The following is a 14,957-nucleotide window of genomic DNA, read 5'->3' as shown; positions in this document are numbered from 1 at the left end:
ATCTTTGCATATCATGTGAGAATACACAAGTCATCCTCCTAGGTCTTTCTCAGAAGATAGAGAGGTTAAAAGATTCAAGCTTGAGGGTCTCATGAATTGATCACTAATCATCTGAGGGTTTGTGCTTCAATTAAGGTTTCTTGGTTCCTCAAGAGTTTGGGCTTTATCTTGGTTGAAATGGTACATCATCATCATCATGGTTCATTATTCCTGATCAGCTCCTTGGGATTAGGGTTTTGACCTCTGGTCAACCCTAATCAGTTGCATTATGTCAATCAGGGTTTTTCAAGGAGATGGGGGTCTTTAATGAGATGGAGATCATCATATGATTTTATTGAGCTTGTATAAGCTAGGGTTTCCTTTTGGATCCATTTCGTCAAGAGGTTGAGGCTCAAAATCATCTGTGCATGGCCAAGTCCTTTGGCAACTGCAAAAGTCAACTGCCAAGTCAACTGTTGAATTTGGAGGTGGGAAGTGATTAGAAATACTTAATTCATGTTCAAACAAGTCTCATTTGACATTTCAAACATCAACTTTGAAGAAAATAAAGTCAGGACAAAACTTTCCAAAAATAGTAAGTGACCTGTAATTTGAATTTGCCAAAAATGGAAAGGTTTTCAACTCAAGATTACATCATCAAGAAAGCTTCAAATGAAATTTTGTTGAACATGAAAGTTGTGGATATTTCTCTCCCATTTCCAAAAAGTCCAAGATCATCAATTTCTCATGTGTGGTTAAGGAGATATGATCAAAACTTGGCCAAGTGAACATTGAACTTCAAATGGGCATAACTTCTCAACCAAAACTCCAATTCAAGTGGCTCTTTTTGCATTGTTCTTGTTTTGACATATAATTTCCAAATCTTGCATTACATGGCATGAATTACATTCACATGAACATTTGATAATTCTTGCATTTTTGGAGGGAAAAATTGGAATTTAAATTTTGTACATCATTTGCACATGTGACCATCACCATTGGCTCTAAAACAGATTTTTGAGTGAAATTAAGTGGAAATTCGTACTGTTCACCATGCATTTTCATGCATAAGGGTGAAAAACTCAATTTGCCAAAACACTCCCTAACTCATCCATTTCATTAGCATTTGGTTTAAAGATTAATTAAACATGATTAGTGCAGCATATATAAGCCTAATCTCTAACTGTTTTTCACAATTCCCAATCTTAGATCTAGAATCACCAAAAACTCCAAAAAAAAATCTCACAATTTCTTCAAATTTCTTCAAACATTTTGCACTTTTCTTGATCAATTCATCATCTGGTAGCATTTGTGAGCAAGTTTGAAGGAAGATCCAAAGGAAATCGTGCAGCATTGAAGCACATGAAGCTTGGAAAGCAACAATGGCAAATTGAAATTCTGGTGGAATCAAGCACGATTAAGCTTCAATCCTCTTCCCAAACACTTGTACAAGCATCATAGAAGGACTGTTTGAGCATTGCAAGGCCAAAAACACACGGATTCCAATTCTGCACATCAAGAGGTCACAAATTCGATCTCTTTATTTCTTGAAATTGTTATGCTATTATTGTAGATCTTTGTGAGCTGATGATTCTGAGCTTTGAACCATTAAAATCCATGCAATATTGAACGAGTTATGGTGATTTGAAGTTTTGTGCATGATACTTGATTGCTTCGATTCTCTTTGGATGTGATGATTTAGGCTTAGTTATTAGTTGATTCATGTTGTATATTGAAGGACCTATGCATTAGTGTATTTAATTTTGAAATCTGGAGAAAATGTTCTTGGATGATGCTTGAAGGTCACTGTTCATGGATGCGCGCATGAGGAAGATGATACAGTTTTTTAGGCCACGGTTTTGATCTTGTTTGCAACAGAAAAGCGTGGTTCATGTGTGTGTTAGGGCTGGATTCTGATTGGTTAGAACCATTGCCATGCAGCGCGCCATTTTCCTTTTTCAAATTTCGCTTGTGTTCGATACTGGCTGTGCAACATTTTCACATGCTTCATTTAATTTTCTCCATGACATGTACATTGCTTCACATGCTTTTATTTATTTTTTCTTCAACTTTAAAAATTCATAACAAATTAAATAATCATCCAAAATATACCAGGATTTTTGCATTGTGTCACATTTTCTCTCTAGTTTTTTATCATAATTTTTCCATAAATTGTGCTTGGCTGGAAAATAATTTGTGCTAGGGTTTGTGTATGTGTCCATTTTGTACATTGCCTTGCCATATCCTTTGTGAAATGCTAGTTGTTTATCCAATGCTCATGAAATTTTACATGTTGAAACTAGACATCTTGCTGGACATTTTGGTGTTGAGTTTGCATTTTTATCAATTGCGATTGCTGATTTATGATTTTTCTAAGGGAGGTGTGACAATTTGTGTCACACCTTGTGATGTCTAACTTGATTGATGAATTTGCCATGCCAAATGAATTCCAAATATCCTGATTTTTTGTATGATGCTTGATATGAATGTTGTGAATGCTCATGATTTTTGGTGGAATTTTTGAATTGATTTCTGATTTAATTGAGATTTTTCATTCTGGATAGTCATATGAGAGCTTTTGAATTGCCTTGATCTTCATTTGATTGGGAAATGCTTGTTCTTTATCCAATGGATGTGAAATTTTGCACACTAATTCTAGACATGTTGTATGTTGTTTTGGCTTTGGTTTGAGGTTTTTACCATGTTTCATTTCTGTTTTAGGCTTGTGCTAAGTTGGTGTGCCAAGTTGTGTCACATATGTGCTTGATTGTGCTTACCTTGACTTATGCAATTTGATTACCATGCCTAATGTTGCCCAATTGCCTTGATTTTTTGTGTGATGATCATGTTGTATGTTCTGTTTACCCATGATTTTTTCCAAGATTAATTGAATCATTTTTGAATTAATGTGCATTTGTTCATTCTGGTGTCTCAATGTGATCACAACTTGCATACCTTGCCATGTTTGGTTCATGAAATGGTTTTGGTTAATGGTAATGAGATGGGACCTTTTGGATTGTATTCTTTATTGTTTGAAGTTGATTCATGTGAAATTTCATGTTCTGTTTTGGATTTTTTCTCTATCTTTGACCCTAGGCCTTGGCCTAGTGGTTGGTCGCTTATGTTTGAGCTTTGATTTCAGGTGGAGCATTCAAGTTCCATAGTTGTTGGTGCTCTATCACTTGAGCCTTTGATGTTTACTTTTGACTACTAACCTTGTGTGTTTTGTAGGGTTGTTAACTCATTTGAGTTTGACTTGTTGACTTATGCCTTTGCTCATTGGGTTTGACTGTTGATATTAATGTTGTCTGTTTGTTTGTACATTTGAACTGATTTGTTTGATGTTTCAACAGATACATAAGTTGCTTAAGTTCAATTTGAACTTGCTTTTGCTTGGTTGCTTAACCAGTGAGGTATAACTCTCTTGACTTCATGTAGTCTGGAAGACCTGTCCTGTTACTTGGGCAGGCACCTGTCTGAAGCCCTCCTTAAGAGGCAATGCTTGTGAATGTTTATCTTTGTGCCAAGCAGGAAAAGTCCTCTTATGAGGCAATTGGCAGATAAAAGAGATGTGTAATCCATCTCCTGCTACTTAGTGTGTCATTCACTTTGCTCACACACCTTGTGTTGATGCATTGTGGATATTAACCCAAGATCTTTGTTGTGTCAGTCATCTGTGGAGAAGAGTTCCAACTTTCTGAACTCCCACATCTTCTATTTTGAGTCAAGCTCTCCCAGGCCAGGGATAAGAGCTGTGAGGTCTTACCCTCACTTCCCATTTCATCTGCTTCACCCTAACTCTCAATGTTAGGGTTAAGAGCTAACTACACCCGATTCCAGTTGGCTTGCTTTTGCAGCCTAACCTTGTATGAGCCCAATTGATTGCATATAGTGTGTGTGATTGTTTATTGTGCTTGTGTTGTTTGACTGTGCTGTGTAAGATAGCTTGCTCCCTGTGCAAGTTAGATAGAAACCTCAACCTAGGACCATTGTGGATTACATGATAACTATTAGGCTCGAGTCAGGCTCCCTTCTAGTTTGCCATTTCCCAGTCTCTGGTTAGGTTAGGAGTTCTTTCCCTGTTAAGGGGAACTACATCGCCCTGATCCTCATACCAGATGAGGTACGTAGGCAGGAGATCGTACGAGATCTCTCCGGGCACCCTTTTTCTTTTTGTGTGTGTTTGCTTGACAGTTAGCAGGCTCGAGTACCAGACTTCCTGTTAGCTTGTTTGTTCAACTTTTTTGTTGCTTTTGACGACTCAGCGTCCGGTTAATCTCTTGCTTGTGTGGAGTCTGACGTAAGTCCAGCGATTGGCAGTCGGTTTCCTGTGTTTGTTTGTTTGTTTGGAGTCTGATGTAAGTCCAACGATTGGCCTTCGGTTTCCTTGTTTGTGTTTGTTGTTTGGAGTCGGACGTAAGACCACCTATTGGCAGTCTGTTTCCGTTTGTGTGTTTGCTTTGACGTCTCAGCGTCTGTGCGTGTGTTTTGTTTGGCGTGCGTTAGCCAAACTATGGTAGCTCTGATTCTCATTCCAGATGAGATACGTAGGCATAGGATGCGATATCCTAGCGAGCCCATTTTCCCATTTTCTTTCCATCTGAGTTTCCTTCTAGTGTGTGTGTATTCTTTGAGCAGTTTTAGCAACCTTTCTTCTATTCTTTTGAGCGTGGATCCCGTCGAGTACGACGGATGCGTAGGGGTGCTAATACCTTCCCTTCGCATAACCGACTCCCGATCCCATCTCTCTTTGGTCGCGAGACCATGTCTTTTCCAGGTTTACTTCGAGCGTTTCCTTTCCCTCTTTGGGATAAATAACGCACGGTGGCGGCTCTGTTTGTTTTGTTTTTGCCCGCCGGTTGTTTTTCGCGGATGCGACATCCATAAAGCAGATTTGTTTAACCAAACAAATTCTGTCTGGATACATCTGATCTTATGTAACCTTCTCACTTCAAAAGACTCACATGTTCAGAGTAACCAATAAATCTCAGAGTCTCATTTTTCAATTCTGAGAGATTTACATTATGAGAAAAACATCTTTTTCATTCTAGACATAAATCCATTTTCAATTTTTTCAGAATGAAAAATCTATCTTCAGCAAGAGATTTTGTAAAGATATCAGCCAATTGATGGTTTGTATCAATAAATTTTAGATTTAAAATTCCCTTATGAACATAATCACGCATAAAGTGATGTTTTATCTCAATATGTTTTGCTCTAGAATGAAAAATGGGATTCTTAGATAAACAAATAGCAAAAGTTTTATCACAGAGTATAAGAATATTACTCTCATATATCTGGAAATCTTCTAGCTGACTTTTCATCCAGAAGATCTTAGTATTGCATACAAAGGCTACAATGTATTCAACTTCAACAGTTGAAAGTGCTATTATTGATTGCCTTTTGCTGGACCATGAGATCAGGTTATCTCCCAAAAACCGACAGATTCCAGAAGTTCTTTTTTTCTCAAGTCTATCTCCAGCATAATCAGCATCATAATAACCTATTAGCTTATAGTCTTTAGATCTTCTATAACACAAGCTAAGGTTAATCGTACCTTTCATATACCTTAAGATCCTCTTAACAACTATTAAGTGGGACTCTCTAGGATATGATTGGAAGCGAGCACACAAACAAACATTAAATAAAATGTCAGGTTTAGAAGCAGTACAGTACATAAGAGAAATAATCATACCTCTGTATACCTTTTATTCCACCTTAGCACTTAGCCCATCCTTCTCAAGGATGCATGTAGGATGCATATGAGTCTTTGACATCTTGCATTCTAACATGTCAAACTTCTTCAAAAGTTCTTTGGCGTACTTACATTGATGGATGTACGTTCATTCTGGACTTTGATTGATTTGAATCCCTAGAAAGAACCTTACTTCTCCCATCAAAATCATCTCAAACTCTGCCTGCATAGACTTAGCAAATTCCTTGCATAATGTAGCATTAACAGAACCAAATATGATACCATCAACATAAATTTGAACAACATGAATATCATTTTTGAATGACTTATAGAAAAGAGTTGTATCAACCTTCCCTTTGGTGAAATTATTTTCTAAAAGAAAATTGCTTAGTCTTTCATACCGTGCTCTAGGAGCTTGTTTCAGACCACACAATGATTTCTTAAGCTTGAAAAAACATATGGATTTTTAGAATTTTTAAAACCAGGAAGTTGGTATACATACACTTCTTCAATAATGTAACCATTCAAAAATTTACTCTTAACATCCATCTGATACAAGATGATGCTATGATTAACAACAAAGGAAATTAAGAGACAAATAGACTCTAACCTGGAAACTGGTGCAAATATTTCTATATAGTTAATCCCTTCTTGCTGACTATGACTTTGTGCTACCAGTCAAACCTTGTTTCTTACTACTTCTCCTCGTTCGTCCAACTTGTTTCTAAAGACCCACTTTGTTCCAATAACATGAGTTCCTTTGGGTCTTGGCACCAGATCCCACATATCACTTATGAAGAATTGATTGAGTTCCTCTTACATAGGTAAAATCCATTATGTGTCTAGAAGTGCTTCATCAATTGATGTAGGCTCTATTAGAGACAAAAAACCCAAAAGAGTCTCTTCAAAAGGTTTGAATGAGGATCTGGTTCCGACAGGTTCAAATTTTTCTCCCAGAATCAATTCTTCAAAATGTGATGATTTCTGTCTATGCCTTCTCATAGGAGTTCGAGCTTCAACAACTTCTGGTTGAGAAACATTAGAGTATTTTTCTTCAGCTTCTTTGACTTCTGAAGTCTTTCCTTCAGAACCTGAATAAGGGATCTCTAGATCTGCAAATTTCTCAACTAGCTTTGACTTTTCAGAGTCAAGCTTATCATCGAATATGACATGTATTAATTCTTCAACAATCTGTGTCTCGGTATTGTATACTCTATATCCTTTTGAGCATTAAGAGTATCCTAACATGATGCATTTTTGTGCCTTAGAATCAAACTTGTTCAGATTCTCTTTAGTGTTCAGCATAAAACAAGAACTCCCAAAAGGATGAAAATATGAAATGTTAGGCCTCATATTTTTCTACAATTCATAAGGATTCTTATCCAGAATAGGTTTTATAGAGATCATGTTCTAAATATAACATGTTGTGTTGACTTCCTCATCCCAAAAGTGCTTAGACACATTAGTCTCATTGATCATGGTTCTGGTCATCTCTTGTAGAGTCTTATTCTTCCTCTCTATAACTCTATTTTGTTGTGGAGTTCTAGGGCAAGAGAAGTCATGGGAAATTCCATTAGCATCAAAGAGTTTTTGAAAGTCTTTATTTTCAAATTCTCCACCATGATCTCTTATGACTTTTACAATTATGAGATCCTTCTCATTTTGCACTTGAGAGCAGAAGGTAAAAAAGACAAAATGTGACTCATCATTATTTCGGAGAAATTTCACCCATGTCCATCTGCTGTAATCATCAATAATGACTAGTCCATACTTTTTACCGTTGATAGAGGCAGTTTTCACTGGACCAAACAAGTCGATCTGAAGGAGCTCTAATGGTCTTGAGGTTGAAACAACATTTTTAGCTTTGAAAGAAGTTTAAGAAAACTTGCCTTTCTGACATGCGTCACAAAGAGCATCTGAAAAAAACTTCAGATTTGGAATGTCTTTGACAAAATTGAGCTTATTTAGCTAAGAAATCCTCCTCATTCTAACATGGCCCAATCGTCCATGGCACGTCCATTGCTCTTGATTTACATACATAAGACATTTTACATTTTGATATTTCAAATCAGAAAGTCTTATCTTATAAGTGTTATTCTTCCTCTTTCCATTAAAAAGAACTGAACCATCCTTTTGACTGACAACTTTAAAAGACTTTTGATTGAAAATAATCTCATAAGCATTGTCACTTAATTGACTTATGAACAACATATTATGCATTAATCCTTCAACTAAAAGAATAATAGTAATGGAAGGAAGTTTACCATTACCTACTGTTCCGGAGCCAATGATCTTCCCTTTCAGATCACCTCTGAAACCGATAAAGCCTCAAAGCTTTGGAACATATGCCTTCTTCCCCTCATGTGCTGTAAGCATCCAGAGTCCAGGTTCCATGACGGTGTCTCAACTATGCTGCTAAGGATATCTGCAACATATACTATCTTGTCCGTAGGTACCCACATCTTTATGGGTCTTTTGGGGTTAGTCTTCCCAAATTTCTTAACAAACTTGGGTTTTTGTGTAGGATAGTTATACATATATCCATAATTGAAATGGGAATGAGGTTTCACTTTAGCCTTAGGTTTAGAAGCAATTCTACCTTTAGACATAACTCTATTTTGTTTCCCAAAAGGGACAAAATGGGACTGAAGAGTATTGGGCTTATCATCTTTTTCAGAATTAGATTCGTCATCAGAATCATAACCAACTCCTCTTGTTCTATTTCTACTAACACCATAAATCATGGAAGCTATTAAGCTTCTAATTAGGCTTTGAGCAAGAAAATTCTGAAAAGATTTATCATAATTCTTTATGATATCACCAAAACTTGTAGAGGATTTAGAAAAAAAATTCTTTTCATGTTTGAGACTCTTGCATTGAGGCCCAGAGTTGTTGTTTTTCAAAATGGGATTTTTTTTCCACTCAAACTTGAAAAGTCTTTCTGAAGCTTACAGTAAGCTTCTGATTCAGATACATGAATCTTCTTCAGATCCTTGTATTTGCTTAGAAGATTCTGATATTTTTCCTGAACTTCTGATAAACAAGATTCAAGCTTAGAACGAGAAATTTTAGAAAATACCTCTTCAGAACCTGACTTAGATTCTGATTATGATTAAATCGTTTCTGCAGGAGCTTATGTGAAAGCCATCAGTGCCATGTTAGCCTTCTCTTCTTCAGAATCATCTGCTGAAGACTATGAATAATCCCATGTAGCCATCAGAACCTTTTTCTTTCCTTTGAAGTTCTTCTTAGGCATTTCTTTCTTTAACTTGAGACATTCATTCTTGAATTTTCCAGACTCCTTGCACTTAAATCACGTGAACTCTTTGCCAGCTCTAGCCTTCTTAGATTCAGAAGTGGACTCAGAAATACCACTTGTCTTTCCTTGTCCTTTGAATTTGCCTTGCCTTTTCTTCTAGAGTTGATTAATGCATCTGGATAGAAGAGACAATTCATCTTCTTCTTTTGATTCCTCTTCAGACTCTTCATCAACTTCTACTTGAAGATATTTTGTCTTCTCAGATCTTCCTAAAGACTTTAGAGAAACAAATTTTCTCTTTCTCTAGGGCTCATCTTCCTCGAGCTCAATCTCATGACTTCTTAAAGAACTAACAAGTTCTTCAAAGAAAGTGTTGTTAAGATCCTTTGATAACTTCAGACCTGTTACCATAGGTCTTCAACACTTAGGTAAACTTTTGATGATCTTTTTATCATGATCAACAATAGAATATCCTTTTTCTAGAACCTTAAGTCCTTCAACAAGAGTATGAAACCTTGAGAACATGTTCTCAACAATTTCTTCATCCTCCATCTTGTATGCTTCATATTTTTGAATCAAGGCAAGAGCCTTAGTTTCTTTAACTTGTGTATTCCCTACATGCGTCATCCTTAGAAAATGAAATATAGATTTAGCAGTATTTATGTTGGTGATCTTCTCATATTCAATGTATAAAATAACATTTAATAAGATAGTTCTTGCTTTGTGATGATTCTTATAGTCTTTTTTCTATTGATCAGTAACCACTCTTTTTTCAACTTTATTGCCACTTGCATCTATTGGGTGTTCGTAGCCATCAACTACCATATCTCATAGATTAACATTTCGACCTAGAAAGAAGCTCTATACTCTATCCTTCCAATAGTTAAATCTATCTACGTCAAAAACGGGAGGTTTAGCATTGTAATAATCTCTTTCATTTGTTTGAGCAACTGGTGGTGGAAGGGCGACCATTTTGTTTCACACTGAATCTTTATCTGACACTGTTAAGTGTTTGATATCTTATCAAGATCAGAACCGGAGCTCTGATGCTACTTGTAGGTGGCAAGAAACATAAGAAAGGGGAGTTTAAATTGGGTTTCTAAAAACAAAATCTTTTTCAAAACCAACTTAATCAAACAATAACACGAACAATAAAAATAACAAAGCTATTTTTATATTAATTCACTGTTAACGAAGCTACCTCTAGTCCACTCTACAAATGTGATCTTTCCTTCTCAACAAGGACTTAATCCATTATAACCGAAACTGATTATAGACACCACAAAGACAAATCGTCTTCGTCTTCTTGAGTTTATATGACTAAAATGTAGTCACTAAAGGAAACCACTAAAACAACTTTGAGATTTACAAGTGTGTATTTAAAAGTATTGCTTCTAAGAAAGCAGATTAACACAAGTCTAATACAATGAATATCTCACACAATAATGAGCAACAGAATCTTGAAGGCAGACAATCCTTCATAGCCTATTCAATCAGAGTCACAGTCAGAAGTGTCGCATTACGCGAAAAACCGGCGGGAAAACAAGAACAACAGAGCCGCCACCGTGCGTTATTTATCCCAAAAGAGGGAAAGGAAACGCTCAGAGTAAACCTGGAAAAAGCATGGTCTCGCGACCAAAGAGAATGGGATCGGGAGTCAGTTATGCGAAGGGAAGGTATTAGCACCCCTACGCATCCGTCGTACTCGACGGGATCCACGCACAATAGGAACGAAAATAGTTGCTAAAACGCTGCTCAAACAATCATCTACACAGGCTGAAAGAGACACAAGAAAACAAACAAGACTGAACTCGGCAGGATATCGCATCCTGGGCCTACTTAGTCTATCAAGCATAGACATCAGAGTCTAAGTAGTTCGGACTGGGGAAAACACATGCTCGCTAGGATGTCGCATCCTATGCATACGTATCTTCTTGGACGAAGAAGAATCAGAGCATTCGTAGCTCGGCTCACGCACACCAACAAAACCACACAAAGGCAAACGTGGAATCCGAATGCCAATCGCTGGACTTACATCAGATTCCGAACCAAACACACCCACACTGGAAACCAGATGCCACTTGATGGACTTATACCGGACTCCAAGCACACAACAAGAAGAAGGGTCTCGATTGCAACTAGGGCAAGAAAAGGGGAAGGTCTCAATCGCAACGAGGGCGAGAGAAAAGAATTAGTGTTAGTTGTCAGTCAAACTCGACAAGACATCGCATCTCGTGCCTACGTATCTCATCTGGACATGAGAATCAGAGTTGCCGTAGTTCGGCTAAACTATTCCTGTTGGTTTGTGTTTTTTAAGTGGATAACGTCACTACGCAATCTACCGGATGCTCGACCTTCGGAGACTTACTCACCTGTAGTAGAAGGAGTTGACGTATCCTTAAGAGGGGATAATGTTCGTTTGTGTTTTAGGAAAGCTCAAGCAAGAAAGGAAGTCCTATACGAAGGAACCGTGCTACCTTAATTGACATGCAAACGAGACTACGCGGAGTCTAGCAAACCTAGGGGATACAATCACACCACACAAGCACATACAGCACGAAGTAAACACACCAACAAGGGGCTCAAACATCAAGGCTAGGCTTTAGTCGAGGGGTCATGTCAACCTCGACAAACAAGCCTCTGTATCAGGGTGAGGTTAGCTCTTAACCTTGACATTGAGAGTCAAGGTGAAGCTGATGAAAGGTGAGTGAAGATGAGACTTCACAGCTCTTATCCCTGGCCTGGGAGAGCTTCAGACAATGAAGTGTGGGTCCAGAAAGCGGGAACCCTTCTACACTTATGACACTGACTCAACTGATCTTGGGTTTTTACCCACTATGCATCAACACATGTGGTGTGAGCAAGGTGAGTGACTCACAGAATAGTAGGAGATAGGCTACATATCTCTTTTGTCTACCAATCGCCTCATATGAGGTCTTTTCCTGCTTGGGGACAAAGTAAACAATCACAAACATTGCCTCTTAAGGAGGACTTCAGACAGGTGCCTGGCTAAGTAACAAGCCAGGTCTTCCAGACTACATGGAGACAAGAGATTCTACCTCAATGCTTAAGCAAAGCAAAGGAATAGCAAGTTCTCAAAGGAACTAAAGCAACTATGGTACCTGAAATCAATCAAATATAATCAGTATTCAAGTCACAAAGTCAAAACAAACAGCATAGGAACCGACAGACACACAATCAATCACATGTGCAAAGCCCAAGCTCAAGGCAAGTGAGCTAAGCATCCTACAAAATAAAACAATTTAGTTCATAACAATCAACCAAACTCAATCAACTTGCATTAATCTCCTTAAAGCATTTGCTTCCTAACCTGAAAAGCAAACTCAAACATGAGAAACAAGACCACTAGGACAAGCCTAGGGTCAAAAGGAGGTGAAAAGTTCAAAACAGCAAGTGAAAATTGATCAAAACCAAGATTAATCAAGCAAGAAAAGAATCCAATTGGTTTCACATCAAAACTATGCACCAAATCCATTTTATGAACAAAACATGTCAAACTATGCATTTTGGAATCACATTGGAGCAAACAGAATGATCACAATCAAACCAATACCAAAATATTTCAATAAATCCTCAAAAAACTCATGATCAAACAGCATCCATAACATGTCAATCATACCAAATTTCAGCTCATTTGGACCAAGGGAAGCAAGTCAATGAAATTCAGAAAGTCAACACAAATTCAAGCAAGCTCATTCATGACATCAAAATATGCATCCACTTCCATCAATCATAAAACAGAGACAAAACATGATAAAGGAATGGGACTAAAACCATGATGCACTTCAAGATGTCTACAATACTCATGCCAAATTTCACATTCATCCAATTAATAACCAGAATTTCACAAATCAAATGGGAACATGTATCACAAAAAGTCAACAAATGACTAAACAGCAAATAAAATCCCAATCAAATAGGAAATGGATTCAAAAATTCCAGAAAAGTTCACATGTATTCTCAACATTCACAAGTATTCTCATGCAAAATTCCAGATCAATTCAAGTTCAACAAGCATAGAAAATAAAATCAAGAAATTGCACAAAGCATGGCATGGCACAAACTGTAACACTCCATAGATCATGTCATAACTCTCAATCCAGGAACTCAAAAATTACAAACCACATATCAAAATGACCAGGAATTAGTCTAGAACAAGCATACAAAATTTCATGAATTTCTAATGAAGCATCATCATTTTATGATCAAAAGAGTGAGCATGGTGCACAAAATGACATGTCCAAACAAACCCTAGCCAAATATTTTTTCCACACGTGCACAATTTTATTAAAAATAACCAGAAAATCCAGCACATCACAAGGAGAATGGCACAAAAAATTGCATCAAATTTGGATCAAAATTGAAGGAGTTATGATTTTTCTAAGATTGAAGATCAAAATGAAATAAAAATTTGAAAAGCAAATGAAATAAGTGAAATTAAATCTGATAATGGCAAATTCGTAAATATGCAGCAACAAGAGTGAAACGCTGCGTTTCATTTTATGCAGTGGCAGCACGTGATTGGTTGGAGACCGCGGGAAACATAAATTTGAAAATGAAAGCCAGGCAAACGGATCAAAACACGTTCTGGACGTGTTCTTGAGATTGTTCATCACATTCATCACCAGAAACTCAACAAGAACATTTGTTCACGAAACTTAGCAAATCATATATCAATGGAATCGTCTAATCAAGCACAACAACAATATCCACATGATTTAACCTAATTCGAACTACACAGCATGAATCGATCCAAAGAAGTTTTGACATCAAACATTCAATTCCAGATTTCTCACTCAAAACCTAATGAAATTCAATTCTACAAGTTGCAGCGTGCTCTACAATCCACGATCTACATAAACCATATCACAATTTCATCAATTAAAGAATTCGAGATCTAACCTCTTGAAGTGGCAGTTGCTTGGTTTGGTGATTCCAATGCTCCAAAGCGTGAAACAGTCGTGGATTGATGTTCTAGGAAGTGAATGAAGCAAGTAGTTCAGCTCAAATGTGCTCCAGATCCAAGAACGATCAAAATGCCATGGATGAACTTGATGATGACAGTCACGATTCTTCAAGTTTTTGGTCACAATTTCCTTCAACAGTCCTCTATTAGCATACGTAGGAGATGAATCACACGAGCACCCGCACAAAAGATGATGAATCTCAATGGAAATGGTGAAAAAAGTGTGAAAAAGTTTTGAAGAAAATTGAGAGAATTTGGTGATTTCTGAGTTTGGATCTGAAAGAATGAATGTGATTAGGTGTTTCTGTTATGATTAGGGACTTTATACCATGTGCTTAATCCATTTGTTAAACAAGATTAGCAAGAATGATGTGAATTAGCAAAGTGCAATTTTCATGTAATTGGCAAAAATGACCTTTTCACAATGCAGCCAATGCAACAGTGCAAATACCATTCAAACAAGTCCAAATTGATGTTTATGATGTGTTAGAAGTGGTTTGGTATGCAAATGACATGTATTTCTCAAAATCACTTTTTTTCCCACCAAAATACAAATTAGTTCACTTGAAAAATGCCATTTTGATGTATTGATTTTTAATGAAATGTAATGATGCAATGTGATAGTACACGTCAAATGTGACTTGCTCAAAAAAGAATCACCCAATTTGGCCTTTCCATTCACAAGTTATGGCACTTTGAATTTCAACTTTTTCTGAAAATGATTTGATCATAACTTGTCAACCACACATGAGAAATGAGTGTCCTTGGGCTTTTTGGAAAGGTGAGATCAAGATACTCAACTTTCATGTTGGACAAAATTCCATTTGAAGCTTGTATGATGATGTAAATTTGAGAAGAAGAACTTTCCATTTTTGGCAGTTTCCAATTACAGGTCACCTGCTATTTTAGGAAACTTTTGATCTGACTTTATTTTCTTCAACCTTGATCTTTGATATTTCAAATGAGACTTGTATGGACATGAATGAAGCCTTTCAATACATCTCCCACCTTTAAATCCATAAAATCAGGCACAGTTG

The sequence above is a fragment of the Lathyrus oleraceus genome, chromosome 5 (genome assembly GCF_024323335.1).
Source record: "Lathyrus oleraceus cultivar Zhongwan6 chromosome 5, CAAS_Psat_ZW6_1.0, whole genome shotgun sequence".
NCBI classification, from domain to species: domain Eukaryota; kingdom Viridiplantae; phylum Streptophyta; class Magnoliopsida; order Fabales; family Fabaceae; genus Lathyrus; species Lathyrus oleraceus.
This window is presented reverse-complemented; position numbering follows the sequence as displayed.